The sequence below is a fragment of the Lepisosteus oculatus genome, chromosome 14 (assembly GCF_040954835.1).
Source record: "Lepisosteus oculatus isolate fLepOcu1 chromosome 14, fLepOcu1.hap2, whole genome shotgun sequence".
NCBI lineage: Eukaryota > Metazoa > Chordata > Actinopteri > Semionotiformes > Lepisosteidae > Lepisosteus > Lepisosteus oculatus.
Window position 1 is genome coordinate 15777472 of NC_090709.1, and position 23958 is coordinate 15801429.

A 23958-nucleotide genomic window follows, 5' to 3' on the forward strand; every position below is an offset into this window, starting at 1 on the left:
GCTGTTACTTTTTCAGGTTCTGCTGGTCCTGAACACGGAATTCACACAATGCAGTTGAGTTCTATCTGTACACCACATAGATAATCTAAACAAAATAGAGCAGTACAGGACACGCAGTGTGGAGCTCAAACAGGCTTACAGTCTCCAGCATTGGAGTGAGGAGGAAAAAAAGAACTTTGTTTTTTTTTTAAGAGAAAAGGCACAGTTCACATCTGCTTAACATCACGTCCAACTTTAGAGACAGCTACATCAGATAATGGAATCACAGAAGTTTCAGATAACTTTTTTTTTTAATACAGGTTCAAGCAAACCTGAAAGTTAATGAGTTTCCGGACACTTTTGTTTTATTAAAAAGTGTCTGAAGCCTGAAAATGTAATTTGAAAAAAAAAAACGCTGTTGGACATTAGCAGGTGCTTTTTGTAACGATTTGCTATTTCATGCTGGAAAACAAAGGAAACAGACCCAACGTTTGCTTTCAGGTGCGGTTCATTACATAATATACATCTATTACTGAGGAGCTATAATAAAATTTACACGAGCCAGGTAGAAGTCGAACCTATAATCTTATGATCCGAAATCAGACGCGTTGTTTATTAAACCGCTGGCATTTCACATGACTTGAATTTCCCCATAGTGTGCTCAGCGCCTCTACTAGTAATGCACCGCTCCGTCTAAAATTTCAAAGTGAGAAACATGTGTTTTCTGATTTTTTATGAGTTTTAAAATATAATCTCTTTAAATCAGACAAGGGGTTTATGTTTCGCACTGAAATTCCGATTGACTGAGAATTCAAAGAAAGACTGTTTTCTTCCACAATACCGTATAATTATCACATCCACCAGACTCCCCAACCTCTCCAGACCTTGCTGGGTGAGCAATTGCTCTGATAAATTAGGTCACGTATCATGTTAAATCATTTCTTCTCAACACAACATTTCCTGGTGCACGTTTTCTCTATGAAAAAAAAAAGACATTTTTCCCTTGCACGATTTCTCGTTTTTTATCAAAGCGTACAGAAATAAAAAAGAAGAAGAAATAGTGTCGCAAAAGAACTCTGTCGCCCTTGGGAGATGTCAAACGCATTGGACATGAAAATGCCAGATAAAAGCCAGTTCTCTTCGTTTCTCAGTGTCGGGGCTGCTATGTAAAAGAGGCAATTTGCTCTGAGCGCAGGTTCAGCGCTTACTGAACGCAGATGTCTCAGAGCGGTGTGTCCAAGTGGCTGTAAAAGGTGATGGGTGTCCTGTCACCGTAGCCTAGTTGGATAAAGCGCTTCTCTATTAACCAAAAGAACCGAGATTCAAATCCCAGCCGTGTCTTTCTTCCTATCTTGTAGTACAGAACGTATCATTTCGGGCAATCACAAAGGGCTTAATTTCGTTAAATGCAGGTGTTCATTTTCTTTCTGGAAAACTTTTTTTCCGTTTTTGACGAAATTCACACAGCTTGCGAAAAATGAAATTCAATTCTTGGTTATCAGTGCAGAAGAAATATTACCGGCTGGCAAAATAAACGGTAAGATTATTATTTTTTAACCGAAAACTTGTGATTCGATAGAAGAATCTGCCAGTCAGTCTCTGTGGCGCAATCGGTTAGCGCGTTCGGCTGTTAACTGAAAGGTTGGTGGTTCGAGTCCACCCAGCGATGGGATTCTTCTGCAATGTAAATGTTGTCTGAAATCAATTGGATTTCTCGGCGAAACCATAACCATTTTAATATTTGCAGGAAATGCGAGTGTTTAACACGTGTCAGGGTCACCGGGAAATGTCCAATAATGCCCAACATTGCAACTCCCCAGAAAACCATATTCACTCAAAAAAAATTATCGTTGAATCTTCATTTATACTCCAGTTGAATCCTCTGCTGAAATATTTTAAAAATACAATGCAGGTTTGTTTGAGAACTTGACAAGCATTGTTACGATAGCACTGTGCAGTTGGATTTTGATATTTTGACATATTTACCTTAATTTTAAACATAAATACTATACAGTCTATTGTAATTTTAAAATAAGTTAGCCGAGGATGCAAAGGGGTGAAAGGGAAAGGTCAGAAGGTATAGTAAAAACAAGGTTAGGATTGGTGGAGGTGGTAGGGGTGTTGATGGTTTTTCTCTGTAGAGGATGATTGAGTTTTTTATCCTTCTCTGAAGTGAGAAATTGGAAGAGTTGGGAGTTGAGGGATCTGATGAGGTTAGTTATAAAAGGAAGTTGATGTGGAGCTGTTAGCCGTAAAACTTCCTAATGTCTTTAAACTGCAGTAAGCAAAGATAAAGGAAATTATCTTTGCTTACTGCCCTGTCTTTCTCACACCTGAAGAAGGCTCTACGGCCAACACGTTATGTTTCCTTTCTTCTCTTTTCAGCATGGAATAATCCTTTACTTTTTCCTTTGCAGCCTACGCATGCTGACACAGCTACCCACCTGATATATAACATTCCTATAATCACAACTATGAATGTCCAATGTGGGTATTTTTTCCATTATTATTTATTTTGGCATTGAAGCATATTTTATGTAATACAGAAGTGTCATAATCACTGAAAAACATATTTTTTCATTTAGAAAGAATTAAAAAAATATAAATCACTATGAATTACATTTAGCCTGTTCTGATCTAGGTTTTCTATATACTTTAACATGCCATGTTCAGAATGTCACAACGCAGAAATGCAACAGTGAAGTTTTGTCATTACAAATGTTCGTGGTGAGTGATTTTGTCTCTCTTACCTTAGTGTCAGTGTTTTGGTAATGAGGAAGGAGGGAAAAAGTAATTCAGCAGAAGGGGTGCTATTTTGTTGACAATAAATCCTCACATGCCATGTTCAGAGGGTCATATTAAAAAAAGGTACAGTAAATTTTCTTATAGTTCATGATTTTCATAATTTGTTACATTGTGTCTCACACCTTTGTGTCAGAATTCTGAGATGTTTTTTTTTTAAACAGGGGCCATCGCAATACAACAGAAAGAGCAATTAGCTTTTCCCTATGAATTCTCTCATGCCATATTCAGAAGGTCATATCTTAAAAATGGTACAGCAACATTTCCTGAAGTTCAGGATTTTGAGAGTCTGTTACATTGTGTCTCACACCTCATTGGCAGAATTGTGAGACAATTTTATAATCAGGAGGGAGGGTCATAGCAATACGCAGAAAGTGTCATCACCCTTTGCTCATCCTCCGTTAACCATATATTCTCATATGCCATGTTCTAAATGTCCCATTGTAAACTGCTATAATAACATTTCTTGCAAAATGCAAGATTTTAAGACTTTGAGAATTCACGTTTTGCCTTTGTCTTATTTACTTGTTGTCTAACATGCCAGTTTGTGTTATTGTGAGTTTTGAAAATTGGTTTTCGATTTTCTGAAATGTGTTTCATACAAAAATGCAATTTGGATAATCATTACTTACATATTCCCCTTTACTGAGGATATGTGCAGTAATCCACTCGGATTAGTATTTTTAAAAATGACTATAGAGAGCCATCTAAAGGCGAAAGGCGGCATAACATCACAGCAGCAGCACTGGAACGAAAAACGCGAATAAGAAGCTGGCGAATAAGCAGCCAACTTCAGCCTCGTTAATACAATAGGATTGGGTGAGGTAGAAAAATATTTCTTCCTCTGAATCCTAACATTTTTGTAGGTGTTCTAGGACTTCTCGTTTCAGATAAAGCTGCCAATACATCACTTATTTCTACTCCATCAATATCAGCAGTGTTATCAGTACTGAGCCCTAAGTGTGGGTCCTGTCATCATAGAAAAACTTGAACGTATCAACTGCATTCACCTGAAAAAATCTGATAAAATTGAAAAATACATCGGAAACAAATTTACACTGTTTTTTTCAGATCCAGAAGAGACTCATCATGAGACTCAAAACAGACCTGTTTTTAATTCTTTCCAGGAGGAAAGATTATTCAGATGCAAACATGGGTCCAAAATCAATGTACTCACCTATCTGTGTTGCTTCTTCAAATCCTTCAACTGAACGTCGGTATTAAGGGATGATATCATACAAATTTTGGTTTTCTTTTAAAGCACTTTTTAAAAAAAATATGAGCCTCTATTATAGTTGTCTTGGATGTTTCGCAAGGTATAATAGACCCCCTTGTGCCCTCTGCTAAAATATTATAAAATACAACAATCTTTATATATATATAGAACAGCATTTATGGTTACATCTATATTAAAATTAAGATAAATATACAAAAGTATTGAAATACAAATGTACAGTCCTAACATAATCATGCTGTCCAACTGTCTTTTTTGCTTTTCAAGTTCTCCAACAAATCTGTATTGTAATTTTAAATATTTTAACTAAGGGTGCAACGAGAGTATAAATGAATTCTCCCGCCAGCCATTTGAAGGTCAAAGTCCATGGCTGAATATGATTCCCTTGAATGCTGGCCATGACTGGTCATTCCCAGTGATAATGACTAATGTACTCACTTGTTTACTTGTTGTAGTTTGACACACAAAACAACTGCATTTCCTGCAAATATCAAGTGGGTTAAGGTTTTACTAAGGAATCCAATTAAGTAGAATAATGAGAAATGGGCTCGAACCACTAACCTTTCAATTAACAGCTCCCAGAGACTCACGTGCAACCCTTTTCTCCATTTGCAAGCTTTTGGTAAAAAAAAAAGACTTTATTCTTGCCGGCCTGTAATATTTGTTTTGCACTGATAAGCAAGATCTGTGTTTCATCTTTCGCAAGCTGTATGAATTTCATGAAAAGCAAGTTGTTCTAGAAAGAAAATGAAAACTTGCATTTAACAAAATCAAGCCGCACGTGATCATCCATAGTGATACATTCTATAAGACAAGACAGGAAGAAAGACACCACTGGGATTTGAACTCAAGATCTCCTGTTTAATAGGAAAACGCATTAACTAAATCAGCCAAAGTGCTGTCAGAGTATTAACATCATGTCTGATGTCAGTGATTGCAGCTGACGAGGAGGATCGCTGGAGGACAGTTCACTGTGAACAAGTCAGCCTGCATAATGAGGGGAAGAGACCAGCCTCTGTGATGCACTATAGAGTTACACTAACCTTCTGCCCTACTGTTCTCTGCTGCATTCTACCCTAGCAGATAAATATTGGTTTCCATGCGTGTAAGGTTTCTTTTTTTTGTCAAATATTTTCAAGCATATTTTTGCTGTTGAAAATAAGTTGTTTGTGGTTTTGAGTGTTGTGTTCCTCTTCCTTTAGTGTCACCCAAAGTGATACATTGTGCTTCGGCAATTCTTCGGGCTATAGTGTTTAGAGGAGTTCAGTTGAATTAGTTTGCATAGATAAAGTATTTATTTTCCTTTTAATCCTTTAAAGCATATTACATTGTCAATACATTGTATCTTTCTTCCTACTAATTGTCATCATTTTTTTTCTGGCTTGATCTCGTAATCAGATATTTCAGAATCTTCCTTAAAAACTAGTAAAAGAAGTGGGACACATTCATGCACACTAAAAAATATGAAAGGGTAGCAGGACACAGTAACCACAAAACATCTTGTAGATTATGAATGTGCCTAAAATATTTCAGTACTTTAGAGGGTTCTGCCATTTTAGATGTTGTACTGTGCCTGTCTGATTTATCAAACGTGTCATTTAAATCTCACATCATTTCTATATCAGTCTCAGGGCCTTGCAGTAAAGATTGCAATTCATCCCAAAATGCCAAGTTTCCCACTGTTGATACGTACAAAGAAATTAATGTACATTTTCCCCCAAAATCAACCAATTTAAAAATCAAATGCATCCCTCCTCATCTGCAGTTGGAGAGAATAATGTCAGAATAAATACAGGTTTAAAAGTCAGGAGCATTGATAGTCCTATTTAAAAATTTTGCTAAAATGCTCACAATATATTAAAAAGTTCTATAAAATGCAAAAATAATTAAAACATATTAAAACAAGGTAAAAAGAAATGATACAGTTATAAAGATCAGGAATTATCAATTTGAAGTTACAAACCACTTACAATATGCCAAAAATGGCAAGAATATGTAAAACAGGTGTATATTTTTTAAAAAAACAAGTTAAAATAAATACTAAATACTTTTAAAATTCAGGAATGTGATTGGTCAGATGCTTACGATGAGTGTTGTTGGTGTTTCGTGTGATTTAGCGAATTGAAAAAATATTCCATTTAAAAACGGCAGTAGCTCGTATGAAAAAAATAGTTCGTAAGTATCTTTGTTGTAACAGCTGCGCCAGAACTAGTGTATTCATATTCAGCAGAAAAATACCTGAACTTGACTGGTTTATATTCAGTTATGTGCGTTGGGAACAAAAGGGAGACTTACTGTACGTGGATTTTATTAGGTTTTAGGAATCAGAAAATGTATTTTTACACGTTTATGCCTACGAGCAAAAATAACTTCCTGCTTTCAGCACTTTTATTGTTTCTGCTTGTAACCTCGAACAGAGAAACCCAGTACTGACTCTGGGATTTAAGAGGCATGTATGAAGACAGTAAAGGTGAGTTTGTTGTTTTTTTTCCCCCGCTGAAGAGTATGAAGGCGGTGTGACGAGTCTGGAGGGAGGAGACGCGCATTCCGCACGGGGAGCGCAGAGCAATGAGTTTCACCTGCAGCTCGCCGAGTCCTGTCCTATATAACCGCTGAGCCCGGACACACAGAGTCTCCAGCCAGTGTTGGAGACGCACTATGTTAATAGTTTTTTTTTTTAAGAAGAAGTCGGTGTTCTTTCGCTATTATTAGTATTATAATTGTTATTATTATTATTGAATTATTTGAGTTAGTGGTTACTGTGCTAGACTGGCGCGAATACCGCTTCTGTTTCTTTTCTCTGCTCAAACACTGCTGGGCAAAGCTTAAATTAAAACCCTTTTTCTGAAACATTGAGTGTGAGGGGTAACAGGTGGAGGTAGTCCGTATCGAGGTCACCGGGGGAGGTACTCCTGTCTCCCCAGGTGACACTTTTTATATTTGAGATAACGTTTGTTTGAAACCGCTCTACAAATTTTCTCACATGCACGTATTCTCCAATATCACCACAACAAAACCATAAAGTTTGTTTCCACAGACATGACACTACTATGCAATAAACCAATAAATTAATGAACTAGCAGAATCCCAATAAAAACACCTGGCCAGCCCAGCGTGTCAGTATCAGTTTCTTATCAGTGCTCCTTTTTTTCCACACCAGAAGTTAACTGAGGTTTTGTTTTCATTGCATAACAGCAGATAAAGGCTCTCTAGCAGTGTCTAAAGGTTTTTATAGCAATTGCAATGGTTTTTATTCTTATTTTCATGATTTTGTATTAATTTATTAATGTCATTCCAGGTCCAGTCTTCACAAAACATGATGTAGAATTTTTTCTAATTGATCAATTTGTCCCAGATTTTTATCCAATCTAGTAGTTACCTAGAACAAGGTTTTCAAATCATTCCCAGGCCCTTGACATGCATATAGTTGAAAAATATGACCTCTGAAGACCAAAAAAACATGTTCACCAGCTGTTTTTTTTTTCATATGTTTGTCTGCTGAGTGGGCACATTAAGAAATTTGACTATTCACACTCAAAGCCAAGGGGGCTAGCTTCAATTTAAGACCTGAACCAGGCTCCTGCTATGTTCTGCTGCAGAGATATAACAAATGTTTAAGGGGGAGGAAATTCCAGGCAGACATTGTCTAAATATGTCAATGTTGTTAAGTGTTTGAAGCCCAAATAAAGGGCTGTTTTGGATGAAAGCAGTAGATTGGGTCTGATCAAGCTCGTTACTGACCTCACTCACGCAAACTCCATACACGGTATTCGGGACTACGTGCGGTAAAGAGAAGAGTGCCCCCTTCTGATATATCAAGAATACACATAACTATGGAAGCCCGTCTCACCAGGGAGTGAAAAAAACCGTGCTATGGTATCTCATATTTGCAACTTCGAAATTATCCCCATTTAACTGTCTGCCCTTCTCTTATTGTAAGGGATTTGGTTTCTAGGGCTTGTACCCCTGCCACTCCCACCCTAGTTCATGCCTCACTGTATAGGCTCGAACCCAGGTCTTGCCCACTAAGCTAAAGACCTTTGAGTAAAAAAAGAATTGTACCAGAATTGTTTTGGATAGATTTGTGAAATGTTATTGTTAAATACATAACTCACCAGAGCTGTTTTTTAAACAAAATAAATAAAAAAGCAATAGGGCTGGAGTTTATAGACTGTGATTCAAATACGAGAGTAGGAGAGGAGGGGACTAGTTCAGGAGCACAACCGGCCCTCCCCTGCCCAATTCCACAGCAGGCTCTGTTGTACCCCAATGTGGAGTTCAGCTATTGATCACTCAGCTGAGAGATGAGCCCTGGGAATATGGGGCAAATACAGGAGATACACATGACTCGAGAGAGAGTTTTTATCCCTAAGGGATAACTTGTTTTACAATGGCAGACAATATAATGAAACAAAACCTCTGTTCTGCTGCTCCAGGCTGGTTCCACTGGGAACAAGTGGATCTAGGAGCTCATGAACAGCAATTGGCCCAGAGGGCAAAAGATGTAGAATATAAGTCTATTAAACGAATACCTTAGACGTATAAATGTGGTCCGTAATTTGTCTAGAATGAAATTCTAATATACGTATATTGTTATACGTCAATTATACATCTATGATTATATGTTCATTATATATAAATGGTTGGAGTTCGATTATACAGATAACTTTAGAGGACTATTATACATCAAAGAGATTTTAAATCAAGGCATAAATCAAGCCAATGACTTAGTGTAGGAATTTGTTAATTTTCAGAATAATCAAACACCTGAAAAATATGTAGTTCAAATTATACATGATATACAATATTGTAATCAACAAAGGCTAATTATAAAAAGACACAACTAGTGAACTTTAGCTACAAATTCTTGTAACATGGCAATATAAATAGTAAAGACAAACACAAACTAATTACCTGAACATGCTAATATTTAAGTCAAAAACACATTTCAATTCAGATGTAAATTTTGAAACGTATAACTTCTATATTTCCAAGAAAATATGATTACAATGTGAAGTTAAGACCAATTTTTACTGTTCACCATTTGCAAAGCCCTCTCTTATTGTCCTAACAGTTAGAACCAGCAACTTATCATTTTCAGTGTCCATATTTCCAGGCCCCCTGCCTTGCGTACGCAATCTTCAAACAAAGCATTTTGTGCTCCTTTATTTCATTTTCTGTTGTTGTTGGGTGGGACTTCAGCACTGCAGCTAGGAGAAAATTTTATAATATTAGTACTCAAATAAATTATGATTAATCTCAAGAAAGAACCATTAAGGTTTACTAAGCTCAAAGCTTAATCAGTGTATTAAGTTTAGCTTGCATCATAATAATGGACCAATAGTCTGTCCTAATTAAAGAGTACCCAAAGTTTGAAAGTACAACATAAAATAAGAGTACCTTTAATTACTCTATAAAGATTTCTCTCCCAGGCCCCTCTTTTGTCGTTGATCTTTCCAGTTTATGCCAGCGAAGTTGAATTCCATCATCAGTTCATTTGTCATTTGTCTGAAAAACAAATTCTCACTGAGCTTAGATGTTTTTCAAGTGAGTTTCCAGTCAATGTTTTTTTACTCAAATATTTAGGATCAAATGTACTACTGTAATCCTTCTACTTTAAAAGACAGTTTTGCAGCTTTACACCTTGCAAATTCAGTGCTTAGCACATAGGTATCTATAAACTAAATTTTGTGCATATTTTAACTTGATCAAAGTAAAAATGTAATGTAAAAACATCTTAAAAATCAATAAGCAATACCTTGACAACACTGTGAACACACTCCCTCTGACATCACTGCCACCTACTCTCCAAAGTTGGTTTATTTGGAAATAATATATTTGAAATAATATTAGAAGTTTTTTTACTACTGGATCTTCATCAATCAACTAATCAGACATACACATTACCCATGACTACTCAATGGAACTAACACATTTTTACATATTAACTGCACTTTTCTGCAGTATTTGCTCAGTCTTAGAATACAAAGTCACCATATTTCAAAGTTAAATTGTAGTAACGTTTTAGAACATAGAACATTATGTAAAACACTTTATTTTGGCATTAAAAGATAAGTAATATTATACATTATAAACTAAAAATAAGAAAGTATGCCAGAGATGGATCCTATTAATCAAATGTAGGCTGTCAAATTATGACCCATCTGTAACCTAGAATACTAGTGAATATTTTCTACACCAGAGAGAATATACAGTAATATCATACCAGCAGCAAGGACTCACTCGTGTGTACAGAACTCATCCATTGTGCTCAGCCTCTTGATGTGGAACTGGGAGTCTAACGGTTCTGTACACCTTCCCACACATCTCAGTTCATCTCTGATCTCCATCAGGAGACCCAATACCCACTTCTGAAGTCATTCACATTTTGTATCAACATTTGAAAGGAATTGGATCAGGATTTTCTTATACTATTGTTATATTAGCATTACTGTAGTGTTGCTAATGTGCTACATGCAATTTATAATCTTACAAGTTCCCACATTTGTAGTTGATTTTATGTGGTCTTCTCTTTCAAACTATTTTATGTGCCATTTATTGCTTATTAAAATACTATTTTTAATCAAAATAATATTAAGTAAGACCTGTAAGTAGTATAAAGCGATGCCTTTCGTCAAACTTTTTGACAGATACCATGCCCCCTTTTTCAGCCAATGGGAGGCTGTGGTGGGCGGATGTCCAGCCCCCTTTTCAACCAATGGTGTGTTGTTATGGTCAGCTGTCCCTCCCTCCACCCGAGCCAATGGTGTGTCATTGTGGAGCGGATGTCCCGCCTTCCCCCACTGAGCAGTCCTGAGCCTCAAGGTCCAAATACCCGCCACCGCATTCCCCTCGAAAAAGCACATATTAGTGACGAGGGTTGGAAGGCGATCATGTCTGCCACGGGGTTGAGCGCGCTCTATTATAACCCTAAGGAAGCGGGGAGTTACGGCAGCGTGGGGAGTCTGTTGAGGGCCATGACTTCCACAGGTGTGAGCGCCACGTGTGGCGGCGTGTGAGCTTTAAGAGAAACAGGACGCTGGTACCTGAAATGGACTGGCAGTGGCAGGCCGACTTGGTGAACATGAGAGACTACAGTGAGTTCAACGATGGTTTGGCGACGTATATATACGTATAGACGTAATTTCGCCGTAAATATACGTATATTCGACGAATCAATGCCCACTGGGAAGACCCTTTTGACAGTCTTTAAAAGCTTATGCTTTCTCTTCAGGGTCCCAAACTGCTAAGCAGATAACGGTATGTTCCCTTTCAAGGTGTTCAAGGTGATTTTAGCTATTGCCTGTACAAGATCACCTGAAGCCCCACAGAGAATAGGTTTCCGCTGACTGGGGCTGGCTTTCACCAGAAAATGTAAGAGTCAGGTTTCACTGAACTCGTGAAGACATGTCGACGGACCGAATGTGTTTTTTTTTTACTGAGTCTATGGTTGCAAGATCACTGACTTTAATTTTTTTTTTTAAATACATAAGACGTGGGTACATCTGGGGGGGAAAGACTTGTTCGCAAGCGATAGTCTTCTGGGGTGTCGGCATTTAAATCCACCAACAAGTAACCGAAAGGTTTTTTAGTAGCGTCATTGAACGCTTCCAAATAAAATTTGGCTTTACCAGGGTACATCTGCCGGGACAGGGTTATAATCTGTAGTTTATCTCTAGGGTTTTTAAACAGCACCATGGAATTTGTATCTAACGCTACGGTTCTACTTTTCCGGCTTTGACAAAACACATTTTGGATGATATACATGATGCTGAGGTTTCGGTGGTGTACGTATTTGGTTAAAGCTTTTTCTATCTCATTATTTTCACACGCAGACTCCATCAAATCATCAACTATAATCAAATTTACTCTACCCGGTGGCAGTAGCTGGTCGTCGGAAAACGACGTCGGTAGTCCTTCTATAAACTGAATGTATGGAAATTTCACAAGCAACTCAGCGGATAGAGGTTGCCAGCAGCTGTAACACCAGACTATGTTTTCGGGTTTACGAGTCATAACGGTATCACCGTTCTCCAAGAGCTGTTTTATAAAATAACTTTTACCGCAATTCGAGGGTCTGGACAAAATGCTTGAAAAAGGGTGTTTTAACCTGACATCCATCGTGTTAATATCCGTAGGGCAATGATGTCAAATTTTCTTGCAGCACCCGCTTGTCGTACACCACCTTTTGGGTTTTCTTTAAGGTCCGGCTCTCAATGTGCCAATCCTTTTTAACACGCACGATCATCGGCTGTTGAATAGAAATGTTTAAATTCCCGGCACTCAGCATAAGGGTTAACGCCATAGTCAAAAACCAAGTCCCGCAGACTCTCAAAGTTAACATTTTCACCATTATTACGCTCAATGTGAACAGGCTTTCCCACCAGACAGCTTGTACCCATACGACTTGGGCCCTGTTGATACAAACTTGATGTGTTGTCCAGCATCGATTTCGCTGGTCAGCTCATGATATGGCGTAAATAAGTACCTGAACAATTAATCGGGGTTTCTCACAATGGTGGTCTGTGGTAAATTCTCTTTGTCTGTACTTCCCCCCACAAACTGTTCAAGGCAATTTTTGAAAGCTGTCTTTTGGCCGGATTCTTTTTAATGTTGCCGGGGTCCAGCCGGACACCCTCTTTTTCATAATATTCGCTGATATATCTTTGTTGTTTCGCAACATCCGTACACCACTCTGGAAACCCCGAAGCTCCCTGTTTCCCTTTCAGATGCAGTTTGATATAGTCGGTAAAAAGATCGTGTGAGGCCTTTTCGAAATGCCTAATTTCGTACATTTTACACACTCTATACCCCAGATCTAAGGCCATCTGTAATTCCGGGGTGCACCAGACACCAGTCAAGGCGCGATCTTCATCACTGTGCTCACAGGGGGTGGTCTGTTTTGTTTCACCACATGTACGACAGTGTTGACAGTTTTTTGTCAATTTTGGTTGGAAGAACTGGAAAGTACAAACGTCTGGGTGGGTAAACTTTCACCTTCACTAAACCGAAATACCGTTTTAAATCTCCAAAGTTGTTATATATTATTCGGGGGTGCCCCAGTGGGTATTTTTTATTTTTTAGTTTTGTTCACAAACGGATACAGACTGGTGAAATCATAGTAATGAATTTTTTCACCGGGCTGCGCTGTGTAATACAAACAAATCGCATTTGTTCTCCCCCCAAAAAGCGACTCATGCGGTTGCAGAGGCTCTGGTAACTGCGCAGCTGTTAGAAATTTACCCAAGTCTCCATTTTCAACAAGCATGTCTCTGAACTCTTGCTCCCACGAAACACGCACGTTAAAACCTCATTTTGAGAAAATTAATTTTAACCATCGTCTTTCTGTACAACCAACCAAAAGTAGTGTTTGTCAGCGGATTAAAATCGTTTTCACAATAACAAACGCTACAACTGTGAAAAAAACAACCGTTGAACTCAAAGGCTGTCGGCACTCCGTCAATTACAGCATAACCATCCACAAAATATGGGCCAACCTTGAACTCACCGGCCGTGGTTAACGCGTGTTGGATTTTAACGGGCTCTGTGTGTTCGATGTACATAAGCCATTGAATGCTGGGTGTAGAAAATCATTTATGCTGCCGGTGGTAATTTTCATGGGGTAGCAACGCAATCGTCTCTTCCTGTAAAAACATAAGTCTGAACATAGCCATGCAGACACTAGCGATGGTCACAAACTGAAAGGGGTCGATGCACACAACGCAGGCGGCCCCTGACTCAGTCACGCGTGTCTGTCTGGTCATATTCATGACCTCGTCCCGAAACCTGATACAGCCTTCTCTTAGAATTGCCACATCCAACTGGCAGTAACGTTTCAACTCTCTGTAAGTTAAACACACTTCCCCTGCATTGTTCTTACCAAACCAAAAACTCGGCTTTCTCGCTCGGCAGCATGTAGTTAACGCCGTAAAGTTCTGGCGGCGGCATCGGTCCGACATAATTTTGGTTTTCTGAAGTGTTCATCAAGTGTGGAAAATTCCCCTTAGCCCCAGGGAACCCCATGGCGGCCGGCAGTTTGCTTAATTTCATAGGTAGAACGTTTAAAGAATCGACAAATCTGATGTTCAGAGCTTTTTACAGTCATACACATTATCTTGCCACCCTGATTAATTAGTTCAACGTCCATCTTTTCAGCTAACAACTGTCTGATTACTAGGTAATTGTCATATCCCTTGCCATTGTGCGATATGAACGTATGGTTTTCAAAACGTCTATCAATAAATTTACACACAAAATCCTTTAGACAAGTTTCACCATAAAATTCCCAGCTTCGTTTATTGTCAATATGAAGGGCGTGGACGTAATTTGGTATGTGTGTCCCCGTTTCTTGCTTGCATTCAAAGTCGAAAAAAATGTACTTGTTTGAAATTTAGGGGTTGTCCAAAGGCGGTATGTAGCACAAATGTGTGTCTAGGGTGTCGATCACGTTGTTACAACGCGAGCAGTTTCTCTTTACATTTGGGACTTGCGAGGTTATAAACCCCACATTTCTCACAAAAGACCCTGCGCTCACACTTACTCACACCCGTCGCCGCATTCCGCAAGTGTCTCGCCAAACACTGAGAGCTACGACAAAAGACCTTACAGGCCGGGCAATTCTGAATTTCGGCATCAATTTTGCAACAGTGGGGATCTAAACAGGTTTTACAAGCTTTAACACAGGCATGTGCGTTCTTGTGGCTATACGCCGCATGGCAGTTAGTGCAAAAATACGCCGCCCCCACAAAAGCTTTAATATTTAAAACCCCATAAAAATGCTCTTCATGCAGTAGAACAAAAAGTATTTTAGAAATTTGGTGGTGTGGGCCCCGTTGTAAAATATTTCCAATCACCCTGGTCGTGGTACAAAATTTTAATGACCACCTTTAAATGTTTTTCAAAAGCGGTAATGTCTGACAAACTAATTTTCCGATTCTCTGGAAAACCCAACTCTTTGTGCATTCGTTTAGCGCCCTGTAACATTTCCCCATCGGTACAACCCTCATTCAACAAACCCTACACACACCCGGCGAAACACAGATTACCGTCCGTGTAATGTAAGTCGATAAGGTGCGCTTTTTTCTGAGCAATTACCCGGCTGTACAGAACGGATTTAAATCTTCGGCGGGCACCCCCCTGCATATTCCTAACTATCGTCACCACTAAGCGGTGGCTGTCATCGGTGAGAACCTCTGTGTGGCTCTGTAAGAGGTCCGAGATGTGGCTTAAAAAATCGGCAGCATTTAATTCTCCGGGATGTCTCCTGCGTGAGAACAAGGGCTTGTTAAAACCACCCGCAGTCAAACGCAGCTATACAAAATCATTTGCCCCGATGTTTGGAGAAAGTTCATCCAATATTCTCTGGACTGCACCATGCACAGCGTCTATAGCCTGTACATACGAGGTTATTCTGTCGAGATTAACAAAACGAAATTCTTCATGGTGCTCTGTTGCTCTAAAATTATTATAAGACCTGTTATAACTATGTATACGCTCCAGGAAAACTAAGGGGTCTCTATTCGCCCCTGCACCGCCACTAACCTGATTCAGATCGTTCAGTACAACCGGTTCTCGGTTACCGACATCCTGTTCTGCTACAACAACCTCGGGCCTTAAGTTATTTTCTACCACGGCATTCTCATTGTGTGGTTCGGGCGGCCCTTGGGAAATCTGATGCCTCTCTCTGAATCTTTGACGACGCAACAAACATGCTTTTGCCAGTTTAATTCTTTTATTTATGTACAAACGCTTGCTGTTGGCAAGTGCTCGGTCTTTTAAACACTTTTTAGACCGCATGTTTAGTCATTTATCACCGGGGTTTTGCACCAATGAAGCATGAAATATCATCATCATGGTCTGAAATCCTGAGCTTAGAGCGGCATCTTCTGTAGAAATTATATCTAAGAGGTTAGCGATGAAAACCTGGATCTGTTTTGGAAACAAGGTCTGTACACCGGCTAAAACCGCTCTTAGATGCTCTAAAGCTCGTTTTTTGGCCACCTCATTACTGATCGCCGTTGATAGTGACTGTGTAATACCGCGCACTGAATCTAGCACATCACCCAACACCAAGTCTTTAGGCGCGTTATGATTTTTCTCCGCAGGCTTGACACGTCTGGCTTTGGTCAGGGTCTTAACAGCCGTCTCCGATGCAGTCACCACCTTAGGGTCCGACGTTTCCGCCACATTTGTTTCGCCGCTCGTCGATACAGCGGCTGTGTGAAAAAATAAAAGATTTTTTATTACCACGCCAATAATCCACATCTCAAAATCAGAAAACTACACGGTGTTAAAAATAAAAGACTTTTCAACACAACAATCAATGAAATCTAAACTGTTAAAATCAGAAAACTACGATAACTATGATAAAAACGCCACACATGTGGTGCATCCTTACACACAGGGCTGCAGGTGAACGGAACAAGTTACACGGACATGTTGTTACACCGGTTTCCTTTACGGCTGTGGTGGCGCTACTGGGTCAAGCGGCGTGGTTAACGGCCTATAGACCCGCGCACAGACCAGTCGCTTTTAACTTTAAAAGCTAAGCAGTTTTAAAATAAGGTTTTTTAACACTCCCAAACAGAAAACAACACTGGGGGGTTCTACAGTGTGTATTCCAAAATACAGCGTCTTTTGCACAGAACCTGTGGTAACACCATCCCGCTGATTACGCAGGCAAATTTTTTTGCCCTGCTAGATCAGATCGCCCAGTGTGGTTCGCATGGCTTTAGACACGGGGAGCGGAAGGGGTTTATGAATGCTTTTTCAGATGCCGCAAAGTTTCTCAGCAATGTTGGGGTGGTGGTTACGTGTACCGAACTAATTTTCCACACCAACATTTAATTGTTGAATGCAAACAGGAGCCAGTAACGCGTGTGTGCTGCGTTGTTTCAGTGTTTGAAAACCCCCACTTGAAATAAAGCGGTTCACATTTCACATACTTGCAAACTGGAGTCTGTAACTTGTGTAAAAAGTGCTGCTGCGCTGTTTCTGTGTTTGAAAACCCCCTGTTGAAATAAAGCGGTTCACATTTCACATGGTGTTTGTCCTGCGAATTCTTTCCGTGAGACTTTACGCAGTCAGTGTGTGTGTGTGTGCTTGCACCCCTGCTGCTTTTGAGACTCAGCTTGTACAGCGTATAAGCAGCCTGGCCGGACAACCACTCGGCCACCCGGCCACGGCTAGCTAGCGCCGCTCACACCCCGGGATCTCGCGGCCCGCACCAGACTCCCTGTGCCGCCGTAACTACCCGATTTCCTAGGGTTATAATAGAGCGCACTCAACCCCACGGCAGACATGGTCCCCTTACAAACCAATACACACTTTCACACACCTAAAGCGAGGGATGCACTGCCTTGGGGCTTTGGGACCCTGAGGCTCCGGACCGACCGGCTGGGGGGGAGGCGGGAGTTCCAACAACGACACACCATTGGCTCCTGAGGGGGTGGGACATGCACAAATAACAACACGCCATTGGCTGGCAAGGGGGCGGGACAGCCAACCACCGCAGACTACCATTGGCTGGAAAAGGGGGCGTGGTACCTGTCAAAAGTTTGACGAAAGGTGTCGCTTTATACTACTAACAGGTCTGTTTTGAGTCTCATGATGATTCTCTTCTGGATCTGAAAAAAAACAAGCAAATTTGTTTCCGATGTATTTTTCAATTTTATCAGATTTTTTCAGGTGAATGCAGTCGATACATTCAAGTTTTTATATGATGACAGGACCTACACTTAGGGCTCAGTACTGATAACACTGCTGATATTGATAGAGTCGAAATAAGTGATGTATTGGCAGCTTTATCTGAGGCGAGAAGTCCTAGAACACCTACAAAAATGTTTGGATTCAGAGGAAGAAATATTTTTCTACCTCACCCAATCCTATTGCATTACCGAGGCTGAAGTTGGCTGCTTATTCGCCAGTTTCTTATTCGCGTTTTTTGTTCCACCTTAAATGCTGCTGCTGTGATGTTATGCCGCCTTTCGCCTGTAGATGGCTCTTTATAGTAATTTTTAAAAATACTAATCCGAGTGGATTACTGCACATATCCTCAGTAAAGGGGAATATGTAAGTAATGATTATCCAAATTGCATTTTTATATGAAACACATTTCAGAAAATCGAAAACCAATTTTCAAAACTCACAATAACACAAACTGGCATGTTAGACAACAAGTAAATAAGACAAAGGCAAAACGTGAAGTCTCAAAATCTTGCATTTTGCAAGAAATGTTATTATAGCAGTTTACAATGGGACATTTAGAACATGGTATATGAGAATATATGGTTAACGGAGGATGAGCAAAGGGTGATGACACTTTCTGCTTATTGCTTTGACCCTCCCTCCTGATTATAAAATCGTCTCACAATTCTGCCACTGAGGTGTGAGACACAATGTAACAGACTCTCAAAATCCTGAACTTCAGGAAATGTTGCTGTACCATTTTTAAAATATGACCCTCTGAATATGGTATGAGAGAATTCATAGGGAAAAGCTAATTGCTCTTTCTGTTGTATTGCGATGGCCCCCGTTTAGAAAAAAACATCTCAGAATTCTGACACAAAGGTGTGAGACACAATGTAACAAATTATGAAAATCATGAAGTATAAGAAAATTTACTGTACCTTTTTTTAATATGACCCTCTGAACATGGCATGTGAGGATTTATAGTCAACAAAATAGCACCCCTTCTGCTGAATTACTTTTTCCCTCCTTACTCGTTACCAAAACATCTTAGTATTCTGACACTAAGGTAAGAGAAGATTTGTAATTACAAAACTTCTGTTGCATTTCTGCGTTGTGACATTCTGAACATGGCATGTTAAAGTATATAGAAAACCTAGATCAGAACAGGTTAAATGTAATTCATAGTGATTTATATTTTTTAAATTCTTTCTAAATGAAAAAATGTTTTTCAGTGATTATGAGACTTCGGTATTACATAAAATATGCTTCAATGCCAAAATAAATAATAATGGAAAAAATACCCACAGTGGACATTCATAGTTGCGATTATAGGAATGTTATATATCAGGTGAGTAGCTGTGTCAGCATGCGTAGGCTGCAAATGAACAAGTAAAAGGTTATTCCATGCTGAAAAGAGAAGAAAGGAAACATAACATGTTGGCCGTGGAGCCTTCTTCAGGTGTGAGAAAGACAGGTCAGTAAACAAAGATAATTTTCTTTATCTTTGCTTACTGCAGTTTATCTTTGATGACAACATCAAAGATGTTAGGAAGTTTTACAGCTAACAGCTCCACATCAACTTCCTTTTATAACTAACCTCATCAGATCCTTCAACTCCCAACTCTTCCAATTTCTCACTTCAGAGAAGGATAAAAAACTCAATCATCCTCTACAGAGAAAAACCATCAACACCCCTACCACCTCCACCAATCCTAACCTCGTTTTTACTATACCCTCTGACCTTTCCCTTTCACCCTTTTGCATCCTCGGCTCACATATTTTAAAATTACAATAGACTGTATAGTATTTGTTTTAAATTAAGGTAAATATGTCAAAATATCAAAATCCAACTGCACAGTGCTATCTTAACAATGCTTGTCAAGTCTCAAACAAACCTGCATTGTATTTTTAAAATATTTCAGCAGAGGATTCAACTGGAGTATAAATGAAGATTCGACGATAATTTGTTTTGGGTGAATATGGTTTTCTGGGGAGTTGCAATGTTGGGCATTATTGGACATTTCTCGGTGACCCTGACACGTGTTAAACACTCGCATTTCCTGCAAATATTAAAATGGTTATGGTTTCGCTGAAAAATCCAATCGACTAAAAACAACGTTTACATCGCAAGAGAACCCCGTCCCTGGGTGGACTCGAACCACCAACCTTTCGGTTAACAGCCGAACGCGCTAACCGATTGCGCCACAGAGACTGACTGGTGTGGTCTTTTCTCGAATCAGAAGTTTTCGGTTACAAAAAATCTCTTACCTTTTATTTTTCCAGATGGTAATATTTCTTCTGCACTGTTAACCAAGAATTGAATTTCATTTATCGCAAGCTGTGTGAATTTAAAAAAAAACAAGTTTTCCAGAAAGGAAATGAACACATGCATTTAACGAAATTAAGCCCTTTGTGATTGCCCGAAATGGTACGTTCTGTACTGCAAGATAGGAAGAAAGACACGGCTGGGATTTGAATCTCGGTTCTTTTGTTTAATAGAGAAGCGCTTTAACCAACTAGGCTACGGTGACAGGACACCCATCACCTTTTACAGCCACTTGGACACACCGCTCTGAGACATCTGCGTTCAGTAAGCGCTGAGCCTGCTCTCAGACCAAATTGCCTCTTTTACATAGCAGCCCTGACACTGAGAAACGAAGAGAACTGGCTTTTATCCGGCATTTTTCATGTCCAATGCGTTTGACATCTCCCAAGGGCGACAGAGTTCTTTTGCGACACTATTTCTTCTTCTTTTTTATTTCTGTACGCTTTGATAAAAAAAATGAGAAATCGTGCAAGGGAAAAATGTCTTTTTTTTCATGGAGAAAACGTGCACCAGGAAATGTTCTGTTGAGAAGAAATGATTTAACATGATACGTGACCTAATTTATCGGAGCAATTGCTCAACCAGCAAGGTCTGGAGAGTTTGGAGAGTTTGGTGGATGTGATAATTATACGGTGTTGTGGAAGAAAACAGTCTTTCTTTGAATTCTCAGTCAATCGGAATTTCAGTGCGAAACATAAACCCCTTGTCTGATTTAAAGAGATTATATTTTAAAACTCATAAAAAATCAGAAAACACATGTTTCTCACTTTGAAATTTTAGACGGAGCGGTGCATAACTAGTAGCGACGCTGAGCACCCTATGGGGGAATTCAGGTCATGTGAAATGCCAGCGGTTTAATAAACAACGCGTCTGGTTTCGGATCATAAGATTGTAGGTTCGACTTCTACCTGGCTCGTGTAAATTTTATTCAAGCTCCTCAGTAATAATGTATATTATGTAATGAACCGCACCTGAAAGCAAACGTTGGGTCTGTTTCCTTTGTTTTCCAGCATGAAATAGCAAATCGTTACTAAAAGCAGCTGCTAATGTCCAATAGCGGTTTTTTTTTTCAAATTACATTTTCAGGCTTCAGACATTTTTTAATAAAACAAAGGTGTCCGGAAACACATTAACTTTCAGGTTTGCTTGAACCTGTATTAAAAAAAGTTATCTGAAACTTCCGGGATTCCATTATCTGATGTAGCTGTCTCTAAAGTTGGACGTGATGTTAAGCAGATGTGAACTGTGCCTTTTCACTTAAAAAAAAAACAAAGTTCTTTTTTTCCCCCTTCACTCCAATGCTGGAGACTGTAAGCCTGTGTGAGCTCCACACTGCGTGTCCTGTACTGCTCTATTTTGTTTAGATTATCTATGTGGTGTACAGATAGAACTCAACTGCATGGTGTGAATTCCGTGTTCAGGACCAGCAGAACCTGAAAAAGTAACAGCTGACCTCGACATGATTTGAACACACAGCCTCCTGATCTGGCATCAGACACGCTACCATTGGGCCATGAAGTCACGGCTGTCTGTGCCTTTGAATTCCCCAAAGGAGACAAATCAGCTTCACAAAGAAAAATCTGTGAAGAGCGCAGCTCTTCCAAAGAGTCTTTTCTTCCCAGACCACATTTTATTCTTCATGCGCAGCTCTTGTGTAGGTGTTGTTCTCAATTACAGATCCAGGAACACTGATTGTTTTTTCTATTTTTTTAAATTAAGTACCCCATGGTGCAACGGTAGCACGTCTGACTCTAAATCCCCAAGTTCATTTTCAAAGTATATCGGAGTCAATTGATACTGATCAGGTTCTGCTGCTACTGAACCCGCAGTCTTCACCTTAAAGTTCAATTCCCCAAGCCTTTTGACCTTATATGTCCATCCCTTCTCGTCAAAACTCGTATTTTCACAGGGTACCCTTCAGAAATCGCAGTATAGAATGAAAAAAACTCCAGTAGATCTCGGCCGCTGTTAGTGATTTTCCTTTTAAAATAAATGAATCTCTGGAAATTTTACGGAGTGTATCACTTTCACTGAGACCGGGAAGTGTTAAGCTGTACATGCGTCTTTGTGGCTCAGTTGTTAACAAAAAGGGTGGTGGTTTGAGCCCTTCCAGGGACGCTATGAGCCTTTTAATGTACACACCCTCCTCACTTCATTTCTCCACGGCCGGTCTTGTATCGCTAACAAATACAGAGCCCGTAGGAGGCAGTAAGCTCGCATATTTTTTTTCTTATAAAATATACTTTATTCTGAAAAAAACACATCTCAAAAAGAAAACATCTCACACATCATCACTTCACATAATTAAAACAACGGCGGAACGGCGGTGATTGTCCGTTATCAATCTTTGCAAGGGTGGGCGGATTTGCGCTATTATGAGAGTCCCTCCAAACCCTACCGTTTGCTGTAAACCATTAATCCCTGTACAGGGTCCATAGGCCTTTCCAGCGCTCCTTTGCCGTGGGGAAACCCCATTTAGCAACGTCGCGCTTCATCCTTCTCCTGAGGTCCGCCAGGATCCTCTCCTCCAGCTCTCTCGCTCCCCACTCGATGTTGTGCCGGATGAGATTGTTCCTTGCGTCCCACAGGCCTTTTTTTGTGAGGGTCAGCAGAAGCCATATCAGGAACTGCGTCCCTCTGTCCAGTCCGGTAGGTGCCAGCCCCAGCAGAATATACTGGTAACTGAGCACCGCAACCCGTCCCCAGGAGTTGCATGGTGCTGTCCATTCTGCCCCACACCGCCTTGGCGAAGGGGCAGCTCCAGAACACGTGCTCCTGAGTCTCCTCGACGAAACACGTGTCCCGGGGGCAATGCGGGTTCCTGGTAAGCAAGTGTCTGTAGAGGACCTCTCTGGTAGCCAGTCTCTTGTGTACGGCCATCCAGTTGAGGTCCTTCAGTTCGTTGTCCAGTTCTTTAGGCTGCATCCTTTCCCAGACTTGTCTGGGAACTTGCAGCCTTTCGTCAGTGACCAGATGCCCCCTCACCTCTTTGTACAGAGCTCCACTTGACAGCGTGGGTGTAGAACTTTGGTAGCCTCTCTGCCTTGGGCCCAGTGTTTGACCACTGGACCAAGTGCCTCATCGGGATGGAGAGCCACAGCCTGACAAAGTACTGGTACTTGTGGCCGATGGGCTCCCGCAGCGCCCGGCAGAGGTTGCAGTAAAAGATGCAGTCGAGTTTCAGGGGGAAATGTGGGACATCTCGACCCCCTTCCTCGACCGGCTGACACATCCGGTTTCTCGTGATGAACTCGTACCTGCCGCCCCAGACGAAGCCACCCTGGCGATCCTCTCGGTCCAGTTGTTGGTCTCGTTGTCCCGGCTCTGGAAGGAAACCCCCAGTATTCTGAGGGGCTCCATGCAGAGCTCGAGACCGTCCGGTGCCGTCGTCCTGTGCTTCCAGGGCCCGAAGAACTTCAGTTTGCTCTTTCGGCGGTTGAGCTTCGACCCCGAGGCTCTGGAGTATTGCTCCATGACCTGCAGGGCCCTCCTCAACCCCCTGTCCGACCTCAGGAACAGCGTCGTGTCGTCGGCGTACTGGTAGATCTTCAGGGTTTCCCCCGTGCCTCCCGGTATCTCCAGGCCGTCGATGACAGGGTCCCGTTTCACCGCCTCTGCTAAGGGCTCTGTGAAGAGAACATAGAGAAGGGGTGAAAGGGGGCAGCCCTGTCGTACTCTGGATTCCTGGGGAATGAAATCCCCCAGGTTTCCGTTCACGTTCACTCTGCTGCCCACGTCAGAGTACAGAATCTGAATCCGGCGGCTGAAACTCTCTCTGAAACCGAAGCGTTCCAGCACCCTGAACAGATAGCTGTGGTTCACTCTGTTGAAGGCTTTCTCCTGGTCCAGGCTGACCACCATCATGGGCACGTTCCGGTCCTCGGCCCAGGCGATGGCGTCTCTGGTCAGCTGGAGGTTCCAGCTGACG

General features: G+C 40.7%; 1 non-coding gene across 1 annotated transcript; it reads right to left on the reverse strand.

Annotated features, from left to right (window-relative positions):
* Positions 1-19842: 19842 nt before the first annotated feature.
* Positions 19843-19916, reverse strand: trnan-guu (transfer RNA asparagine (anticodon GUU)). Its single transcript has one exon. It is a non-coding gene; the product is annotated as a tRNA-Asn (tRNA).
* Between the last annotated feature and the right edge of the window lie 4042 nt (positions 19917-23958).